Below are 8,815 nucleotides of genomic sequence, written 5' to 3'. Positions count from 1 at the left end.
CATTTATCCTTACACAATTTATCCCACGCGACCCAGTGTAGACCTCTTGCCTTATCGTTGGACTTCCACCAAAATCTTGAGATAGCACTTGTTGAATTAGACGTTAATTCCGCTGGCAATTTGTAACAAGACATAACATGGGTTGGGAGAGCCAAAGCCACCGATTTAATCATAACCTCCTTACCACCTTTCGAGAGATACTTCACAGACCAACCATTCACCCGATCATCTAAACGCTCATTAACGTAACTAAAAACCTTAGTTCTTGAACCCTGTAGATTTCCAGGAATACCCAAATACGAATCCATACTGTCTTCTTTGGTAATACCCATTACAGAATGTAACTGAGATCTTACATTTGGGGAAACTTTTTTCCCAAACATAATGGAAGACTTCTCCAAGTTAACCTCCTGACCCGATGCTTTCCCGTAATCACCAATAATTTCCATAACCGCAGAGCATTCAGCTGCGTCCGCCTTACAGAAAAACAGACTATCATCTGCAAACACCAGATGTGAGATAATGGGGCAGTCCCGAGCTAACTTGATACCCGTAATCCTCTGCTCTCTTTCTGTCTTCTTAATATTGGCAATTAAAACCTCCGTGCATAAAATAAACAAATAAGGAGATAAAGGATCCCCTGACGAAGCCCTCTCTGTGGCTTAATATACCCCCTAGGTTGACCATTTATAAGAACCTGATACGAGACAGAGGAAACACACCACATAATCCAGGATATCCATTTCCTATCAAATCCCATCGCTAACATAACCGCCTCCAAAAAATCCCACTCCACACGGTCATATGCCTTACTCATGTCCGTTTTAAAGGCCAAAAACTCTGATTTACATCGTGGATTTGTATTTGAGCCATGAAACATTTCCTGGGCCACCAGAATATTATCTGTAATAAGACGACCAGAAACAAAAGCCGATTGGGTTTCTGAAACAAGAGATGGGAGAAACCGCTTAAGCCGGAAACACAATACTTTAGAGATGATCTTATAGCACACATTACAGAGGCTAATCGGCCTAAATTCCGTCATCCGTTCAGGCCTATCCGTCTTAGGGATGAGACAAATATTAGTCTCATTTAACCGAGGATCGAAACGATCAGTACGGAAAATTCCTTTACCAGAGCCACCAAATCTCCTTTGAGAGAGGACCAAAACCTCTGAAAAAACAGAGCCGTCATCCCATCAGGTCCTGGTCTCTTCTCAGGATGCATGGCAAATAAAGCTTTGCGAATCTCTGATTCTGTGATCTCCTTGGTGAGGGACCTATTCATGATAATTATTCATTTTTTTACTGTTCTGTTAATTATTTATAACTAACAACTATTTTGCAAAAAAATGTTGTTCTAAAAAATTGTTTTTATTATAAATTTCGTAAGATTATAATGTTTTTTTTTTTAATTTTTTTTTGGTAGGAGAACGGAAGGCAAAACTTTACCTTCCACCATTTATTAGAAAAGTAATCAACTACATTCTATTTTGTATTTTGACATCCTAAAATAACTTTTTTGATGAATATTTGTCTCATTTTTTCTTAAAATAAAATTTAATGAAATACAAATTTTAAAATTTATAAAAAAAAAGCATTTTTGAATATTACAAATTTTCTTTAATTTGCAATATTTATACCATTAAAATGAACAAAAACAAAAAAAAATGAAAAAGAAAAATATATTAAGGAAAAGAAATAGATATTTGAGGAAAAAAATAAAGTGGTAAGCAAACAAGGTTCACAGATTAATATTTTAGGTCTGATTTAGTGGACAATATAAACGTCTAGTTGATAAGCACATACGATATAAGCACATAGGATGGTAAGGAAATTAAACAAATCAATAAAACAAAGAGGGTTAGGTTCATGCTGCCTCCCTGTTCAGGGAGCTGAAGATTCATCATCTTTAGTGCGAGTTAGGTTTTTTAAAATCCGTTGGAATCTTTGTATTTTAGTGAGGAATTTGTCGTTTTGCGGTTGGTCAACTTCTCATCACTTCATGTGGCATATCTCTTTGGTGGATCTCACTATCTTTAAGGTTTCAATACCTATTTATATTTGCTTTAGTTGTTTCTATTTAAGCTTTCAACTTTATTATCTCTTATGTTGTAATTTGATCTGGATGTTGTGCATATGTTTAAGCAACATACCATAGCTTTCTTTCCTCTTATGTAAATTAGTTGGTTGTATCATGTTCTTCTTAGAGGGAGTATCAAGAACCTTGTAACTTAATTTAATGGAATTTTTGTTGACAAAAGAAAGCAAAAAAAGTAACTTCATAAAGAATTACAAAAGATATATTCTCGATCGCGAAAGGCATATAAACTATGGCTCCAACTGGTAACCAAAATTTAGGAAAATAACGAGGAGGAATATAATATTCCTCTTCATTCCTCAAAATTTTTACCATTTACAAAGAATATGATTTCCTCATCATTCCTCTACATTCCTCATAAAATGAGGAACACTAGACCAAAAATGTTCCTCCCCAAAATTGATGAGGAACAAATGGAACAGAAAAAGAATAAATATTAAAATTCGTTTTCTATTTTAAATTAAATAAAAATTATGTTTATTAATAATATTTTAATTTTATAATACAATAATATTCATATTTTCACAGTATATTGGTAGAAAAATATATTTTATACAAAATTTCATGTTAAATTAATTTGAAAGCTTTATTTGGAAATTGTATGAATAGTATAATAAATTTAAAAATGTGCATATCGTAAATAAAAACTAAAGAATATTTTAAATTAAATTTTATTTTAAAATTAAATGTAAAATTTATTTTATATACATTAAAAGTAGTATTAGTATTTTTATTGATTGATCTATTTAATATTTAATATATTTCTAAAAATATTGTTATTATTTGGTTAATAAAGGATAGTGAACTAAATGCTCGGATCATTAATGGGCCGTTGACCAACATTTAAATGGGCCTAAATATCTACAGTAAAAATCTTTGAATTGTTACTTCACTCAGATCCACATATTAAAAACAAAAAAAATAATTGTTTTGTGCAATCAATCAGACGAGAAGAAAGATTATCATTCATCGCCATGGGACAAGTCTTTAACAAGCTCCGAGGTTTGAAAAAATTGCTTTTAATTTGTAGTATTGGTTCATTCATAAATCAGAATTAGTAATTTAACTGTGTCTAGATAATGAAATTGCTTCTTATGGTATGTGAATGTGATCGCAATCGTAATTACAGGTAAAGAGTGGAGGCATAAGCAGGTATAAGCGATATGTGATCGTGATTTCGATCGGTTCAAGATTCAAACCGGAAGAGCCAATCTTACGTTTGAAGTGCTATACAACGCCGTGCTTCTCGTTTACAAGTAACAAAAAAAAATTTCGAGGGTTAATTTACTGATTTAGACAATTTTGTATTAAATTTCTCTTGTTGTTGTGATGTTTGTCAGTGACATAAACAAGAGATTGCCTGGTCCTCATTTCGATCCGCCTTCTAAGGATCTTGTAAGAAGCATTATGACGGTACTACTCTTTCACTTTTTCTAGAGAGGTTGTTATAGCATATGCATTGGTAAAACAAAAGAATCTAGTATTGTTAATGAATTCAATTAATATGTTATTAGTTCATCATTTTAGACACTTTCTTTATAAAACAAAATCATGGAAAATATCAAAAAAAATATAGAGATTGTTTGGAGCACTTTACAAGATTTTAGAAAATTAATCAAGAAAACTATAAAATACTCTCTAACAATCCTTAAAAATCTTTCACTTATTCACTTTTAATATTTTTTTGTTGAACTCTTCAAAAATCTTTATAAATTAAAACTAAATAACATGCCCTAATAATATGATCTAATTTTTAAATTGTAGATATTTCTGGAAAAAATACACAGTAAAAGAAAATGGGAAAATTTGGTATATTTGAGTGATGTTTTTTTTTGGGTAATAGGACTGTGATATCAACTTGGATGGAGAAATTTATAGGGAGGAGTTTGTGAAGTTTTTTTAGCAGCTTACGGCTGAAACATTCAATGTGGTTAGTCAGGGTTTGATCATATCTTTGATTGTGGCTCCTACTGTGGCTATCGCTACGAAGAGGGCCACGGAAGGTGTTCCAGGAGTTGGCAAAGTTGTGCAGAAGCTGCCTACCTCAATCTATGCTTCTCTTGTGACTCTTGCAGTTGTGTGGGTGAATTCTGATTGAAGTTAAGCTTCTCAGATTGCAAAGCTTGTCACCAAATATATGTGTTTATACTTAAATGTGTCAACTTCTTTTACCATACAAGTATAGAAACAACGTAAGGATTGCTGAACGGTCGGATGATAGTTTCTTTGTGAACTCTTGCTCGCCCGCTAGATCCCTTTTCATGAATTATTCATTTCACAGTCCGGCAATGGCAGTTGTTGTGAAACGCACTTATAGAAGATAAGTCTGTCTTGTAGACTTGTAGTAGATAATATACCTGAAATTTATATGTACCTAAAGTCTCCATATCCCAGATATCCAAACTAAAATGAAAAAAATGTATGCTTAAAAGTGACTTTGCTTTTAGGCTTAATCGTTTGAACAGCCGTATTGTTGTAGTAAAGAGAACCGGACTAGCACAAGACACACATTCGAAGAAAAGAATAATCCCTACTATAAAAAAAGTCGTTTAACAAACTAACCTTAGTTTTGTAAAAAAAAATACAACTGACTGCCATTGGAATTACGACCAAATTATTCTATTAAAAAAGGGTAAAAACAAAATTTTCTCCCACTTGTAAACGGATAAACACGTGGATCTTTTTTGACCCGCTTATATTATTTTGGATCCTTTTATTTAATCGTGACCGTTGATTCATTTTGATAATGTCCGTCAAATTAAAAGACCTAAAAAAATTGTTTCTCTCTCTATGCTCTTTGTCGCCTCTCCAAGTCCTTTTGCAAAAAGTTCTTTTTCTTTTTTCCGACGAAGCTGCACAGATGAAATAGGATTCGAACCAAGCAGCATCAACCAACAACAATTATTATTTGTGTTTGGATTGTTGGGTAAAAGCTTTGCAGATAGCCAAAGGAATCTATGTTTTTGCTTGGCTGAACTTAAAGATAGCTTACGGATCTGATCCTCATATTGTGGTAAGTGTAATCCTATTGCCTTAGTGTTTGTAAAAAATTTGTTCGTAAAATTCCTTTGTTTAACTTAAAAGAAGATATGAAAGTTTTATTTATGATGTTTAGGAACCGTAAGAGGTAGGTCGAAAACTTTATCCCAAACGAAAACGGGTCTTCTACTAGTATTTTTGATGAAGTCTGGAATCAATGGTGAGTTTTGGATCTGTTGATGATGAAAATCAGTTAGTGATGTGAATTTCTTTAAGTTCTTCTTTTGCTATATATATAAAGAGAGAGAAGTAACGCTCATTGCTCTCGATCTGTTTTTTAGGTTGGATTGGAGATCTCCGGGAGGAGAAGCATACACCGACAACTTCAATCATCATTGTAAACGCCTTGAAGAACCTAAAATTTCAAGGGCCTAAGGGATAAGATTAAGACGTTTATGAGTCAAGGTTTGAAGACTCAGAAGATAATGATGTCTCGTGGTTCAGAGAACACTGATGATGAACCACCGAAATGTATGTATTTCGTTCCTCTCAATATTTCCTTTCTCTTTTTAGGATCTGTAAAAAGGTTAAAGATGGAATGAATCACACAGATCTCTTTGTAATTAGACTATTAATTGCATATTACGGTCTTGGAGCTGTTGAACTTCGACATTGTTGCTTCTTCTTTGCAATATGGAATATAAATTTGTGGTTTTTGAGTTCTGATTTGTAGGGATGAGTTTCCGGTCTCTGCTGGTGAGAACATGATTTTCACCCAGGATATCAATTCCCTATGCAGTTGTAGTACAAAGGGTCATCAATCCAAATGGTTGTTATGCTAGCAGATGAGATATGATCAGAACTATGCAAGTCAAGCCAAGCAAGAAATGGTTTTGATCTAGCAATCCTAAAACAAATAAAAGAAATCAAATAAACAAGAACCACACGACCTAAGCACTCAATGCAAGCATTCGAGTACAAGATCGGGTGGGGGATCGAGTAAACAAAGAAAGTATGAACAACTCGAAGGTGTACACGAAGCTGGTGATCGAGTACCAGTTCGGGTATAGGGTCGAGTGATGAATAAAAATGTAAACAATCAAAATACGAAAGCTCCTAAGGATGGGGTAATCGACTCCTAAGTGTTCCTGACCAGTATGGATTTCCTACATGCCTCAAGCAAATATTCCCTAGACAATGAATCTCTAAAATCTTGTTAAAACACTCTCGTGATAGAAACAATCAACCTTGATCACTGATATCTTGTGTTTTTTATGTGATTTTAAAGCTTAATTATTCATTGTTTTGTGCATATTCATTAGCATTTAGGTTGTTTAGGTTGCATTTTGCATCAAGTTTGGTATCTCAGGTGTTGGAGTAGAGATGTACAAGAAAAGTGTGCTTTGGAGCTAAATAAGTCAAGAATTAGCAATATAATGGAAGACACAGATTTGGATACGCACAAGATGATTGATGATTCGGAACCAGTCTGCAGTCCATCAAAGATCGACTCGTATGAAGACCTTTCCTTGGGATTTAGCTCTGGAGTTCTTCACCAAAGTTATTGGAAATTGAGTAAGCTTTGCAATGGAGGCAATATCAGGACAATCGGATGTGTGTGTTAGGAGATATACCTGTTTTAGTGAGCGTATATACAGCCAGAGGACGTGCATTGAGCGTATGGAGCAGCGGCCAAGGATCAGCGGTCAAGACGTGGCCGCGTGAGGCGTTGAGGATCTCAAGCGATTACACCAGCGGCCAAGGACCAGCGGCCAAACGGTGGCCGAGTGAAGAAGAGATGCAGAAGACCGAGTGCACCAGCGGCCAAGACAAGCAGCCAAACCATGGCCGCTGGAGCCAGCATCACAATTGTTTTATTTTTGAACCGGGTTTGACCCAGTTTGTTTTGGGTTGACCTAGGTTCTCTTCTACTTTCCTATAAATACTCTAAACCTATTAAGGGGAAAGGATCATATCTTATCTTATCTTTTGTTTAGTAGCCTCTTAGGGTTCTTAAGATTATATACTCTTGGTTTGTTGAATGATTGAGTATTTCTAAGTTTTTAATAGCAATTTCTTCTTCTAATCTCTCAATCTATAATCTCTTATTATGATTTCACAAAGATCAAACCTCTACCTTTGTGTGATCATAATTATGAGTGAGTAGATCTTTTAGGACTTTGGGCTTGGTAGATTAGGGAGATAGATGATTGATCTTTGATGTCTAGGGCTTTATTTATGTATTTCCTATCTTGATTAGTGATAATAGTGCTAGATAGCCTTGATCAAGCTTTAATCTAGACATTAGGATTTCCATGCCCATAAGGTGTTTGATGAAATTCCTGAACCAAACTTTTCAAGAGCTTTGCATTCCTAGCCAATTGAAATTGATGATTAGGGTGCTTAGTGGTATTTAGACTTGATATTAATACATGCTTGCCTTGTGATTACCTTTGGAAATTGTTGATTATCACTTGATTAGCATAGAATCTCTATCATGGAAATGGATTGATTTGCATAAGTGTTCTTAGCCATAGGATTGTTCTTGATTGTTGCTTAGACATCTAGGATTGATTAGCTATCTCCCAAGTCAATTACCTTGCCCAAGGTTCACTTGTTTTATCTTGATTTTAAAATTGTTCTTAGTTGTGTGTTTGCTTGCTTTTAGTTTGTTTGTTTGCTTTATTTAAAGTTGCTTATAGCTAGTTGATACTTAAAAGAAACCCCTTTCTTATTAGCTTAGATTAAGCATTCATGTGTATTCATGGTGTGTTGATCATTGCAAACTGAGGTTCGATAATTTAATTGAGAAAAGTACTACATCAATCACTCCCCTACCCAAATCTCGTTGGAGAAACATGACCAAACAGACAATAAAAACCGATTCATTATTGTCAATAAACTCCTTACACATCTAATCTCTTAGGCTAAGTGAGTAAATCTCTAGCATTGATTGATTCAAGCATTTCATCTACATCTCTCGATAGTAAAACACCCTAGATCTAATCTCAACCTCTCGGTCTGTTGATAGCATTAAGAACACCAATCTAGAAAGAAATTTATAAAACATAAACAACCAAGCTAAGACATCCTAACCGATCAAGAACACCTAATTGTCTATCTCATCCCTAGAAACTTTGTTTCACTACTCAGATTTCATTGCAGAAAACATAAAAGCATAGATAAACGAAAATTGCATTGTATTAAAAAATAGAATAAAAGTGAAGAGTGCAGAGTAGAAATCTAAAAAGATAGCAAAAAGATGTAAAATAAATCCTAACAAAGTAGAAAAAGAGTTTGAGTTGCTCAAGATCTCTCTCAGAAGTCCTCGCTCTCTGGATTGAGTGTCTGCGGTGTGCTAGGGCGAGAGGAAGAAGAGGGGGTTTATATATGGAAACCCCTTTAACCTAGCTTCCCAGTCCTGCCCAAGGGTCTGCTCGATGGGGTGCACGAGGATGAGGTCGGGTTACTCCTCGGGTAGGTCTTCGGGTTGTTCTTCCTTCTCTTGGATCCTCCTCGATCGGGTTGAGGTTTGGACTGTTCTTCCTGCTCAATAGCTCCTTCGAGTACATGCTCGGATTTGACCTTGTTTCTCCCCATTTTAGGCTCTAAAGCACTTGTTTTCATCCAAAATATGCAAATGCAAGAATGCAACACCCTAAATGCGAATTCCTACAGTTAATGACCTAAAAATGCTAAGGTTAGGATATAAACAATGCAAAATATGGACAAAAAA

The 8,815-nt window shown here is 34.8% G+C and overlaps 1 pseudogene; it reads left to right on the top strand.

The window, feature by feature from the left end:
• On the top strand, nucleotides 3,054-4,307 carry LOC104787299 (annotated as a pseudogene).

This window comes from Camelina sativa, chromosome 5 (genome assembly GCF_000633955.1).
Source record: "Camelina sativa cultivar DH55 chromosome 5, Cs, whole genome shotgun sequence".
In the NCBI taxonomy this organism is placed as follows: Eukaryota; Viridiplantae; Streptophyta; class Magnoliopsida; order Brassicales; family Brassicaceae; genus Camelina; species Camelina sativa.
Note: the sequence above shows the minus strand (reverse complement) of the source record. Positions and strands in the feature narration are given on the sequence as shown.